Raw genomic sequence first — 11,439 nt, 5'->3', positions numbered from 1 at the left:
ATGGAATGCAGCGCCCAGCTGAAAAAAGATTCCCACAATGATCTCAGTGACTTTTAGCATGTAAGTGGACTCCTCTCCAGTAAATCTGTGGTGAATCCCATTTTCAGTTTGCATTAGTGAAATCCAGCATAAAAGGACTGCAGTGAAGGGAATAAATGCAGAACAGGATATACCGTAGCTTCACCTTATCCTTTGTTGGTCACATTCTAATCGCTCTTCAAAACTTTACAGAAACTCTCAAAAGTGTGGCTCAAGACATTTTACTCTCCAAAGTAGAGTACATTCTTAGCTATGGAAGCCAATTAGTCTGAAAGTTGAATCCTACTTCAACATTAGCAATGGGATAGCATTCTCTACCATATCACACCTGACGCAACAGACTAATGGTGGGGAGTGGGGAGCACAGCAGTGGCAGACCCTGAGGCCAAAAATTTCAACAGCATCCTGTGCAACACTAAAGTAACTGCCTACCAGAAGCAGAAGGCTGATTGCCGAAGAATTGATGCTTTTGAATTATGGTGCTGGAGGAGACTCTTGAGAGTCCCATGGACTGCAAGGAAATCAGCCCTGAGTGCTCACTAGAAGGACAGATCGTGAAGCTGAGGCTCCAATACTTTGGCCACCTCATGAGAAGAGAAGACTCCCTGGAAAAGACCCTGATGTTGGGAAAGATGGAGGGCACAAGGAGAAGGGGACGACAGAGGACAAGATGGTTGGACAGTGTTCTCGAAGCTACCAGCATGAGTTTGACCAAGCTGCGGGAGGCAGTGGAAGACAGGAGGGCCTGGTGTGTTCTGGTCCATGGGGTCGGACACGACTAAACGGCTAAACAACAACAACCAGCAGCTGTCATCTAAGGTATTTGCAAAAGGCGGCTTTAGGGTAGTGCAACTGGTTCAGCTGCACAGGGTGCCGCTCTGCAGAGGGTGCCACAACAATACTGTGGAATAGAGTGGAAGAGGCAGGGGGCTCTGAAGTGTAGTGTTGCACAGGGCACCATTGGTGGTTGCTTCACTCTGCCTAATGGCCAGGGGTCCTTTTACATTTTTCTACGATGCAGCAGCAAAAAGGCTTGCTTGTGTGCAGACAATGGGCCTGGCTTCTTTCGTTCTGTTCTCTTTACCAATCACTGCCCTATAGAGACTGTTGTGACCCCAGCTTTGCTCCAGAACCTTCCCCCTCTACTTTCCCACCTCAATGGCCCTTGTACACGTGGTCTACTCAGAAGCAAGCCCCATGGAGCTCAGTGGGACCCCCCCCACTCCCAAATCAGGATCTGTAAGGGTCCGTTGAGTGGGGACCTATTGTAGGATCTGTGAGCCCCATTGAGTTCAATGGGAGGTCCTCTCCGTAGAAAACGCCCAGCTCGCATCCGGGGCACCACCGGCTTGCCTCTCAGCTTTGGCCATTCATTCCCACGAGAGCCTGGTCGAACCGAGAGGCTGGGAGGAGGAATCAGAGAACCTATATAGCCAGAGTGTCCCCAGCACCAGCAGCAGCAGCAGCAACTGCGCCTTTCAGCTCGACTCGGAGAACAGGATGGTGGCGTTACCTGAAACAGCCCCGCCTAACGCCGCGCCTGCGCGGTGCCGCCTCCCTCCTCCGCCCGGGTCCGGGCCGCAGTGAGAGCGAAGGGAGGAGGCAGAGCAGGCGAGGCAGCGGCGGCGGCGGCGGAGCAGCTCTCTCTTCGCAAGAGTTGGACAGGCAGCGAGAGCGAGTCCGGCGTCCGCGAAGGAGCCCCGGGTGGCCGAGGGCAGCGCGCACACAGCTGGGGGGCCCGGGTAAGTCGAGGCAGCAGCAGCCGCAGCCGCTCCGTCTGGGAAGGGTCGCGCGGGGGGGGGGGCGGCAGTGTCTATTTCCCGGGACAGGTTCTCGAGCCCCGTGCGGCTAAGCGGGGGTTTCCACGCCTGCCCCCACCCCTTCATACCGGGAGGGGTGTCTCGGTGCGCATCTTCCATGGGACCACGGAGCTGCTTTCCTCGAAATTGCGATCTGGTAGCTCTCCCGCCCCGCGCGACATCCTGGGCACTGCAATCTAGTAATCCGATCTGTAGATGTCCGGGGAGGGGGAATTAAAATCCGGGCACGGGGCCTTGGACCCGGCTTTTTTTTTTGGTGGTCCTCTAGAATAACAGAAGCCGTGAAACCTCCCCTCCCCGCGGCCCATTTAAAACCGATTCATCGCTGAGCCCCGGCAGAGGCTCCTGTAATTATGATTCGACGGCGGCAGGCGGGCTCTCCGGGGATCCTCGGCGCCCCCCGGGTGAATCTCCTTCCCAGACTTCTCCTCGCTCGCTTGGGGTCTGCTGGGTCCTCCTCGAGGGCAGCAGCAATGTTTGCTCGCGTTCCGGGGAGGCGACCTGCGGCTTTCCTCCCGCCGGGTTGCGCGACTCGGCTGGCGAGCGTGAAAGGGGAGGGGAGGCTGAGCAGCCCTCGCAAGGGCAGAGGGAGCGCAGCAGCAGCAGCAGCAGCATCGGCTCTCCGGGCGCTGCAAGATCATTTTCTTTCTGCTGAAGTTGGAAGTCTGTAGCTGCTTCTCCCCCGCTCCAATTAGTGTGAGGTGGAAGCGAAATAGAGAGAGGGAAGAAAAAAACCTCTCTCTCCCCCGCCGCCCTCTCCACACGTTTAAAATACGCCGCGTATTGGTGACCCTTTGATTCCGGCCGCCTCTTATCTCCTCAGGGCTGACCTAAGGCTGCCAAACGCGATGCTCTTATTGCCCTTTTCCTGGGAACCATAAAGTTGGGCGCGGGGTGAGGCCGGGAGAGCGAGCGAGCGAGCGAGACGGCGCACGTGAGAGGACTTGGCCGGCTGGCGGTGGGAAGCCGCCGCTGGGTGTCCTTTCCCGGGGAGTCGCCCTCCGCTCTGTCTCCCCCCGCCCGACCAGCCTCGCGCGCTTCCCTCGGGCTCTGAGGGGAGGAAAACGGCGGAGATCTGATTACAAAGCGCCGAGGCCACCTTGGAGCAGCCGCCGCCGCCGCCTCCGGCCAGGCGCTGCTGCCGCAAGGTGCCTGAGGAGCTCGTGTGGGGAGGGGGGGCGACGAGGAGGACAGGCCCCCCCGGGGAGCGCGCCGGGAAAACAATAGGGCTGCTTGGGCTGCGGAGAGGGCGAGCTTTCTTTCACACCCCGTCGAGGAAGGGGTGTGAGGAGAGGAGGACGCCGCCCGCGGGGAAAGGAGCTAGTGTGGGAACTCCTGAGCCGGCGTGAGGCGGAGGTCTTGGGACGGGGCAGTGGGGGGATTCGGGGCGTCCGCCGCCTGGGCTGCTCTGGCGGCGGCCGAGGTCTCTTCGCCGCCGCGGCTCCCGAAGGGGCGGCAATCTGGTCTATGCTGCCGCCTCGCCCCGTCTGAAGAGAAGAGGAGCTCTGTCCTCCAACTTGGTCTCTCGTGGCGGTGGGCTTGTTATTTTTAATTGGCCTATTCTGTCTTTCTTTCTCTCCCCCCCCCCCCCAGGATCCGCCCTGAAACAAAACAAGCAATTAAGTAATAATAATAATAATAATAATAATAATAATAATAATAATAATAATGGTTGGGGAGGATGATGATGAAGGAAGGTGCGTTTTACACTTTTATTGCCGTTCATCTGAAAGGTGGGGGGGCAAGGAGAGAAAAGAGTCTGTCTCGGTTTTTTGGTTTTTTGTTGTTTAAATCACACCACACTCCCTATAAAACACTGGCTAACAATGGAGTTTCCAATTTCAAGTGTTGCATCCAGGCAACGATTGTTAACCAAACCAGGACCGGGGCAAACGTAGGTGAACCCTTTTCTTAATGATCAACTAGTAGTCGCATTTTCATGCCCAGCCCCTCTTGGGTGGTCTTGGGGGGACAAGACAATTCTATTCTTCCGAGTTCATGCCCCCTCCACTTTTGCTTTTATTAGCACGGAGGAGGTGCCTTTTAGCTTGTGAAGTGCAGGTTGCAAGTAGGCAAAAGAGAAATTCAAATTGTTTTTCACATATTTAAGGGTGGGGTGTATTTTTTTCCTGTTGCAAAAACATGCTTTTTTACAACCTCCAGTAGCCTTAAATTGCATGTTGTGCTGCTAGCCAGAGGGACATTTGGGTTAATTGCTTGAGCTAGGACGATAATATTTCTTTTGGTCTGATTTATACAAAGTGTGTTGCTTTTAAGAGTACTCTTTTTTATTCCAGAAGGTATCTGAAGGTTAATTCAAGGTGCTGAAACCCCATCCTTTTAGTGGCTTACTGGTAGTAGCCCCAAAGAACACCAGTGCATCATTATATCTCATTATCCTCTTTAAAGAGAATTGTACATAGGCTTCTGGGGAGGATATTCTCTCCAACTTTGCAAATTCAATTTTGGAAAGCAACATTTGAGAAGAGGGTGCTCTGAGGTTACAGGTGCCTGCCAGTAGATGCCAGCAGCAAAATCGCCAATAATAATCCACACATCACTTTGCTTTCAGTAGTTGTGCTACCAGAAGTAATATTCACCTGGTTAGTGCAATATTGTGGTTTTCAGTAATGACAAACTGAAAACTGCCAGCAATGGATTTGCTTCTGAGCAATGGGGTATTATGTGAATTGCTGGCAAGGAACAATTAGCATTAGCACTGCATGGAAAGATTCAGGGCCTTTCCATGGAAATAACACGGACTTGGTTCTCAGTTTAAATGTATAGGATTGGGCTACATCTTTTATTATGCTAAGCAAAACAGGCTTGTGTTTGTTTGTTTGTTTTGGGGAATGAGTAGGATTTCAAGTGCCATTCATTGAGTTCCTGCTAGTGCATAACAGTAGTTGCTGCAGTATCTGTGGTTAGTTGCTCTCTTTACCAATTTTGTATGAATGATGATATGTTACATTTGAGCACTGAGTTGATTGAAAGGCTGTGGTATATGTGAAACTTTAGGCATCACAGTTCTGATATGGAAGCAGGTATTTTGAAGTCTATTCTGCACTCATTGCTTGTGGCAAGATCTCTGCCTCCTATGCTCGCTTTATATTGAATACAGCTGAATATTGCTGTAGACCTTATGTTTTATTTTACAGATATTTTAATGGTAGCCCGTTTCTTTGGAAGAATAGAAACAAATGGTGAAAAGGCAAATGTAACTTATTTCTGGAGCAATCCCAATTTGTCTATGGATCCCTGGTGCTGATTACTATCAGACAGACCCAGATGAATGAACAATTTGTAATTTGTTGCCTAAACCTGGTGATGGTCTACTTGCTTTAGATGTAGACTGGAATTCTGTTCTCTCCCATTAGTCTTGTCTCTATGAAATAATAAAGTATAAATTGGTCTTACATATTCTAAGCAGCACCATTCCATTGCACCGTTGTCTTGTTCCTTTAGCACTTTTGGCATAATGTACTCAAAGGGATCTTGGCTGTGCACACAACATACATTTAAAGCAAACATTTTCCTTCAAAGAATGCAGGAAACTGTTGTGTGTGTGTCCCCAAAGCCACAGTTTCCAGGTTCCTCTGGGGAAAGTCATATACTTTAAATGTATGGATAGCTCAGTTGGTTAGAGTATGGTGCTGATAATGCCAAGGTTGCAGGTTCTATCCCCAGCTGCATATTCCTGCATTGCAGGCATTTGGATTAGATGATCCTCAGGGTCCCCTCCAACTCTACAATTCTATGATTCTGTGATTTCACTCAGCCTTGTGTGTCACTTTTGCAGCAAGGTGTTCAAGTTCCCCTGGTGTGGTACCATCAGTACAGAGGTCCTTGGTCCCACTAAGGAAGAGGATGAGCAGAGAGGCTCTCCAAACATAGCAGAGCTAGCACACCACAGTTTTGAAGCATGTGAAGAGATACACGTTACCAACTGAAAGGTGCCCCCTTCCTCTCCAGAGTTTAGAATTACCTAACTGTGCCATTGTGCATCAGCTTTTACAATGCAAAGCAGCTCTGAGTATCTTTTTTGTGCAGAACACAGGTGTGTATATGCTATGTATGATGGCGCTGTGAGAGCAAGCCTTGGGTATGCACATCCCCCTCCTGGCCGCCCAGTACTCACTCACACCCTTTAATGTAAAGCAGGGCCCTATGTGAGGCTCACTACCGCACCTCACCTGTGTAACCTGAACACCTGGGTTGTATGGGAACCAACCCTAAGACCTCTTAGAATTGAAACGCCAGTTCCTTTCAGACTGGTTGTTCAGGCTGTTATCCCACATGCAGCAAAGTGTGTGGCAATAGCCTCCAGTTTTACTCTTGTACTTGCTTATAGGGTAGGAGACACCTGCTGAAGCAAATTGAGCAATAGTTTTCCAGGCTGCTGTGTAGTTTGATAAGTCTCGTTTTCCTGAATCGCTGGGGGCTGTATGGTGAATTTGCCTTAAGGCAGACCTTGGGTAAAACAAGAGCATCAAAATAAAACCATATAATTCCTTCTCCAATTGTTGGGTTTCCGTGCTGTGCCACAATGAAGTACACCCTTGCCTAAAGCAGATACAACTGACACAACAGTTTGCGTGCATGTTTGTGTGTGTGTGTATATATACATATATATATACACACACCCTGCAATAAACAAAAATTGGATGTTTTATCTAAAGTGAACCTTCAGCAAAACTAAGAAACGTGCCTGTAACAAACCTGAATTGAACTGAAATATGATACTTCAAATATAGTTCTGGAAGCAAAATTATTGGGTTGTGCTGTTTTAATATTAAATTTTCTCTAAAATTGGCTACAGAATCTGGAATTGAAATACCAGTGTCAGATTTTCATCTGTGTTTGCTTAAATTCATTTGTATTATAAACTCAAGGTTTCCTTGAAAATTCTGGCATTAGGTGGATTTGACAACAGGACAGCTCAGTCGGTTAGAGCATGGTGCTGATGACACCAAGGTTGCAGGTTCGATCCCCATATGGGGCAACTGCATATTCCTGCATTGCAGAGGGTTGGACTAGATGATCCTCAAGGTCCCTTCCAACTCTACAATCCTATTATTCCTATCCTATTCTAAAAAAATCTGGAGTGGGTCAGAGATGTAAATGTGTCAAAGCAGCTTACAGTAAAAATAAAACCTATATTGGTGTCAATCTTAAAATAGAATAGGTTATGTCTTCTAGTCTTCTCCTCTGAGGATGGTCACACAATCCCTGAGGAAAAAGAAAGTAACATGTGAAATAGTGTTAGGTGTGTGACCATGGCGAATCCATATGTATGGGAGCTACTACCATTTGCTGTGCTTCTTGTCTGAATGGTGTGTCTTTGGTGGGGGAGATGGTGAAGCCCATCTGTGGATATCTTGCATGTGTGATTTCACTACTACCTTAACTTACAATTTCCAAAAACCTGGCAATTCTCTAGTTTTGCCAAGAAAAAAGGTTGCAATACTGCAGAAAGAACTTACTGCAAATTGTGCATGGTACCCAAATAACCGCTGAAAGCTCATGGTATGTAGATACCATCTCTTCTTTCGCACCTTGCTGTTTCTCAGCTCTTGTGGGGGCAGAGGAGCTTCAGAGAGATTTTTTTCACAGTTGTATCATAAGGTTATGTACATAGAAGGCAGTTTTCAATTCAGTTTGTAAAAGTTGCATCGAAGTGATATGCAGAATAGAATTATTAAACAAAGCAGTGGCTTCTCTTGCCACTTCCCAACGTCTTTGCCTCTCTATGATGCTGCTCAGGAGGCGTGTTTTGTGTCTTCTCCTCTTGACTCTGAAGGAATCTCCTTCCTCAACCTCTTGCATCTATTCATTCTGCACATCAGTGCAGTATTAGGAATGTATTAATCACTTCCTTTTAGATCATCCATCACCTGCTTCCTTTACTGATGGACAGAGCAGAGAATAATTTGTAGCATTCATGCTTATCTTGCACATGAGATGTAATTTGGGATTACTGGGCTTCTGTGAATGTTATGTATGTGTGATACATTTGTGTGTATGTATGTATGTATGTATGTATGTGTGATACAAATGTGATACATTTAGAGATGTTACTTATTAATGCACATATTGAAAGCTAGATGGTCTAGTGTGGAAGGTAACTTCAATTCAGTCCTCCCTGTTGCAACAAAATGTCCTAAGTTAGATGTCTTTTTCTTAATCACTCTACGATTTTCTCAATTAAGTAGCATGTTGTCAAGCACCCCTGCTCTGTTTTTGAATGCATCAGTTGTAGATCAAAGAAGCCAGTCTTGGAACAATGGCAGTAATCGCATTTAAAAAGCAACATGATTCTTCAAAACATATTTTAGAGCTGATGGTTAAGTACCAGCACCCTTCAGCAATTGGGCACAAACCCATGCAAATTTGCAGTGACTGGGAATTGCATTAAAAAAACCAACATTGTGTGACTTGCAAAGAAAAAATGAGTCGCAGCCATGGAGAATAACCAGAATAAGGGAAAATATCCATTTCTGTGGATGTCTTGAATAGCTTCTGAAGCCACTTGCCATGCTGGCAAATCCTTGATATATTTCATTATAATTATTGCATAATCTAAAGAATCAAACTCATTTTTTAAATATCCCAGCAATCCAAAATAAACCTCTGTTCTTATAGATGATATTTGTCCAGGATGTATTTACCTTTAATCCAACATCTTCATTCTGTCTCCCCCACTCCCAGGAAGTTTTAGTAATCTTTCAGTATTCCTGTAACAAAGAACTACATTGTTGTGCTAATGCAGAATAGTAATTGTGCTCTTTCTGCTGCAAGCTTTTTCTTCTCCAAGACTTACTTGTGATCTTATTATCCTATGTCTGTTATGCACAGTTGAGTAAAACCCCTGCTAATATGCCTTTTTTTTGCCCAGCATGGTTTTAATTTCACCGTATGCCTCAAACCCACTTCTTGGTCCTTGTAATCCATATTTCATCATGTATTGAAGTTGAATTTTTAGATCTAACAAGTTACAGGATAAGGGTCCTACTTCAGGTCTGCTAACTGGTTCCTGGTTACCATCAATTTAGTAACTTGGCTCTGTGTACCTTTAGACACTGAAAAAAAGCCCACTTGTGCATCCTTGCACAACAACACTGTTGTGTGTTGTTGTTTTAAAAAATATTATAAAAATATCTATATATCTCTATTCATAAATATCAGACTAGGTTAGAACAATAGTGCAAAAAACCCACACAATAAAAACCATATTAAAAAAGCTAAAATTGGGAGTCCGCTAACTACTGTGGAAAGATATCTTACGTTTTCAATATTTTATCCTAGTAGCTCATACTTGTGGAAGGAAGCACCATGTGCCAGTATAGTAAAATGTTTTCCCCCAAACTATCAAGGGGAAGAAACTGCTTTGATAAACTTACATTTTTTCCCCTAATAAAAAAATTGTATGTGTGTAGTGCAGTGCAGTGTAGTACAGTATAGTATAGTGTAGTAAACTCTGCCACTGAGATGCAACCTAGCATATAGCAAACTTGATTTACAGATGGTGTTTTCATCTTTAAGTTAATGTAAATTGCTTTGCCCTTGCTTCAGTGATAAAATTAAATGATAAAATTGGACACTAATAAAGAGAAGTATCACCATTCAATAGAATCATAGAAATGTAGAGTTGGAATGGACCACGAGGGTCATCTAGTCCAACCCCTTGCAATGCAGAAATATTTTTTGCCCAACATGGGGCTTGAATCCACAACTCTCAGATTAAGTGTCTGATGCTCTACTGACTGTACTATTACAATAGCTTTCTTCAAAGGAAAGGAGAAAGCATGCAAGAAAAACTCTGTAGTGGTATTGTCAATCACTTAGAGACAGTAATAGCAAGCATGATCTAAAGTATGGCTTGCATGTTTCTAAACATCTAGTAGACATGTACCTGGATGCCCTGGTGGCCACAACTGCATACAGTGGTGCCTCGCAAGACGAAATTAAATTGTTCCATGAATTTTTTCGTCTAGTGAATTCTTCGTCTTGCGAAGCACGAAATCCCATAGGAATGCATTGAAAATCAATTAATGCGTTCCTATGGTCAAAAAAAGTCCAAACAAAGCCAAATTTGGTACAACAAGAGTTTATTAAGTGCTCTTTAAAGTTACACATACTGTAAAGAGCATTTCAAAATTCAAACCCAGAATTTTTTTAAAAAAACAGCAGAATGGCCCAATGGTCACAGAAAATCATAAAAATGCAGAAAAATCCCCACAAGCTTCCAGATTCTTGCAAACCCCTCCCCAACTGTTCCCCCAGCCACCCAGCACACAGAAATTCAAATCCAGAATTTTTTTTAAAAAAAGCAAAGTGGCCCAATGGTCACAGAAAATCATAAAAATGCAGAAAAAAACACACAAGCTTCCAGATTCTTGCAAACCCCTCCCCAACACCGAGTCCTTGAATTCCAAACACCCCAACCCAAAATCCAACCCCCCCAAAAAAAGTTTTAAAAGCTTAACTTACCAAATGGCTGTAAAAGAAGTTTTGGAAAAGCTTCAAAAATCACCAAAGTCTTTAAAAACCTCAAAAAAGGCTACTATGTACACTGCGTTCTATGAGTTGCTCCTCAAAGTCAAGTCGCAACTGTATTAATGGTGTTAAGAAAAAGGAAACAAACTTGCAAGACGTTTTCGTCTTGCGAAGCAAGCCCATAGGGAAATTCGTCTTGCGAAGCAGCTCAAAAAACGGAAAACCCTTTCGTCTAGCGAGTTTTCCATCTTGCGAGGTATTCGTCTTGTGGTGCACCACTGTAGTTATGTGTCACACCATAATACTTACTATGGCACCAAAAACGTGCTGCATCAAGCATGAATGGACCCTTATTCAGTTCACTTACGGTAGTCTCACAACAGCCATATAGATAATTACTACTCCCATTTTATGGAACTCAAAAACTGAGGCTAGGAGTGAGGTTCTTAGGTGACTTGTCCCAAGGTTATTCAACAAGTCTCATGCTCATCTAAGATTTAAACCTGTTCTGTGTAGTTCCAAGTCCAGTGCTATTGACTGCAGTGTTAGTTTTCCTTGCCTGGTTTTTTTTTTAAAGTTGTACCTTTCACGCATCTTTAAAACGTGGTTCATTGGATGTATCTGAAACCTATCTGGCCACTGGTGACACAAGAAAGGGCATTCTCTGTAGCAGTGGAATTCCTTCTCTGTGGAACCTAGTTTGTCCTTCTCAGTGACAACTTCCCAGTATCCACTGAAGACACAACTGGTCACTTGGGCTTGTGGGTAATGATAGAGATATTGAGTCTCAAAGTTAGTCTTTTTTTATTGCTGTGTTATGGAAATTGTTTTGGCTGATGGATATAGTTTAATACTCTTATTTTTAGAACTGGTTGTTTTATGTGTGTTTTGTCTATAAACCACCCTGGGATCCTATGGGAGAAAAGGCAGTTTAGAAATTAAGAATATGTGCTCTTTTTCTGCTATAACTGTGTCTGATATCCCATCTGCATGTTACTAAAATGAAAATATCTAGCAACTTTTGTATGTTTCTCCACACATGTTTAGGGAATGCAAGTAGGGTAATTGGTTGCTAAAATTCCTG

The 11,439-nt window shown here is 45.1% G+C and overlaps 1 protein-coding gene across 1 annotated transcript in view; it reads left to right on the top strand.

Moving 5' to 3' along the window:
* Positions 1–1,372: 1,372 nt before the first annotated feature.
* Positions 1,373–11,439, top strand: part of FHDC1 (FH2 domain containing 1) — a 48,651-nt gene continuing 38,584 nt past the window's right edge. The window contains exon 1 of the mRNA XM_083755427.1: positions 1,373–1,781. The gene's annotated coding sequence lies outside the window, so the exon portion shown is untranslated. The remainder of the gene's footprint in view (positions 1,782–11,439) is intronic.

The sequence above is a fragment of the Podarcis gaigeae genome (assembly GCF_964106915.1).
Source record: "Podarcis gaigeae genome assembly, chromosome: 9".
NCBI lineage: Eukaryota > Metazoa > Chordata > Lepidosauria > Squamata > Lacertidae > Podarcis > Podarcis gaigeae.
The sequence above is the reverse complement of the archived record's forward strand: the minus strand, read 5'-3'. Positions and strand labels throughout refer to the sequence as shown.